The sequence below is a fragment of the Sinocyclocheilus rhinocerous genome, unplaced genomic scaffold, assembly GCF_001515625.1.
Source record: "Sinocyclocheilus rhinocerous isolate Xijiao unplaced genomic scaffold, SAMN03320098_v1.1 scaffold676, whole genome shotgun sequence".
Classification (NCBI taxonomy): domain Eukaryota; kingdom Metazoa; phylum Chordata; class Actinopteri; order Cypriniformes; family Cyprinidae; genus Sinocyclocheilus; species Sinocyclocheilus rhinocerous.
In genome coordinates, this window is record NW_015631707.1 from 524,557 (window position 1) to 526,903 (window position 2,347).

A 2,347-nucleotide genomic window follows, 5' to 3' on the forward strand; every position below is an offset into this window, starting at 1 on the left:
CCCTTATGTCACACCTCAAAAGACAAGGGAATTTATAGTGATATTAATAAGCCACTACCCAAACTCATTCTCTCAAATGACCCGGGTATGCAGAGCATTCGCAGCTAATATGGACTGTACGCCCTGATAGTAGCACACACTGTAGTGCTTCACTGCTTCCATCAGCCATGTTAAATTTATGTTGTCATAAACAAAAACACAATGACATATAAAGCGCACAGTCATAAAGAATTATTGTAGGAATCAAAGTTAATCACCCATGTTTGCTGTAACATCACACCTTGGTTAAAAATGGCTTTTAAAGGTCTGTCCATTGTAGTGGGTACCATGCATCTGAGGGTTAAAGCTCACTCAAACACAGCAGTGCTGAATGAGGTTGCATATTTAAGAAAACCACATCAGAATCAATACGACTGCAGTAATAGTGACTGGGCTTGTAATTGATTTCTATATGTAGTATGCTTCACACAGATATACACACTACATTCTATGTAGTATGGTTATGAAAGACAGTATTTTCACCTGTTTTAGTCAATGCTGCTCACCAGGGTTTATTTGTATGCAGCTATAGTCTATTCTCTCTAAGAGCAGGAGTCTACAAAGTGGTTACTGAAAGAGCTCTGATCTGAATAATGTTTTCCTCTTCAAAAGAGGGTATGACTTGACTTGAAAACATTCAGATCACAAAAGAGAGTTTAATCAGTGGTTTGGTTAAGTTCAGTTGGAAGCCACGTTGATTTGTTTAAAGCAGTAAACAGGATGCCCAGCAGTACAGATATTGTTTGGTCATACAGCTCATTTTTGAGAAGAGAGAGAATAAGTTAAAATGATCAGCATTCATGAGGAGGGTCCTCTGCATTCATTTCTGTACACAGATTGTACGCCATTGCCATAGAGGACAAGAAGTTATACAAAACCGCAGGTAGCTTTCATACAAAAGTGTTTACTGTGTGCCTCTCCATAGGTTTGAAGTACTGGAGAAAAATGCTCTTCAGTCGTCTGTTGTTATGACTGAATATTGAGTGCTGCATGATTGCGAGGGTGGGGAACTAGAAAATTCATAAATATTTTAAATTTGCATATGTAAGCTCAAGATCTTCACATCTCATGCAAGACAGCTAGTTAGATGGACTAGAATCTTTTGGATCATGCTCATCCAGTTTATTCAAGAGCTGCTAGTATCTATTTGTCTGTCCGTCCATCCATCATATCTATCTATCTCTCTATCTATCGGTCTATCGATCTATCTATCTATCTATCGATCTATCGATCTATCTATCTATCTATCTATCTATCTGCATATCGATCTATCTATCTTATTGCTTAGCAACCACCTAGAACACGCTAGCAACAAAGTTTTCAGCCTTCAAATGTTTATTTTAAGTGCATGTATTCAAACTACATAAGGTCTATTGGCAGTCTGCTTTCAGACTTCAAGGCTTTATCAGCATTCAAAGTTTGTCTTGACAAACTTTCTTTTTCTTGTTAGATACCTTTGAATTAAAATTTGAATTAACATTCAGTCATACAAAATGTCAAGGTTCACTCATCGAATTGCAAATGACAATTCTGTATTTTTTATAACAACTGTGAGAGTTATCCAACCACTAAAGTAAATTGCTCATTATCTGCTTTAAGAGAAAATGTTGAGCATTTGTCATGTCTAAGTCAGGTGTGTTCAACTGTCATGTAGCTAATAAAGCAGATAGACCCAGGAGATTGAAACCAGAGTGTTGCTTACAACAGTAGATTGATACACAAGTCACATGGTACATTACCACAAAATCTGATTTGATTGTCTGTGCACAATTTATTTCATCAAGTGTTTATTGTACCTCATGCTGCAAGCAAGGAAAAGGCGGTTTTTAAAACAATTTTAAAGATTTCCCCAATGCCACATCCATTGTGCTATGAATTCTGAGAGATCAAGTCGAACTGCGTTTTAACAAGCTTGTAAAAGTCCTATGCAGACTTAACAACCTATCACAAAAATTTGCCCAGGCTACCAGTTGCATCCATGCATTCACCCAATGCCCCACTGCATTTGTTCAAAGTGAACGAAATAACATCTTTCCAATCATTTTATATGATCTTTTAAAAGCGTCATATGATGTTGCTAAAAAGAAAATTATGTTGTGTATTTGGTGTAATGAAATGTGTTTATGCGGTTTAAGGTTCAAAAAACACATTATTTTCCACATACTGTACATTATTGTTTCTCCTCTATGCCCCGCCTTTCTGAAACGCGTCGATTTTTACAAAGCTCATCGGTGTGAAAAGCAAGGTGTGCTCTGATTGGACAGCTATCCAGTGCGTTGTGATTGGCCAAATACCTCAAGCATGTGAC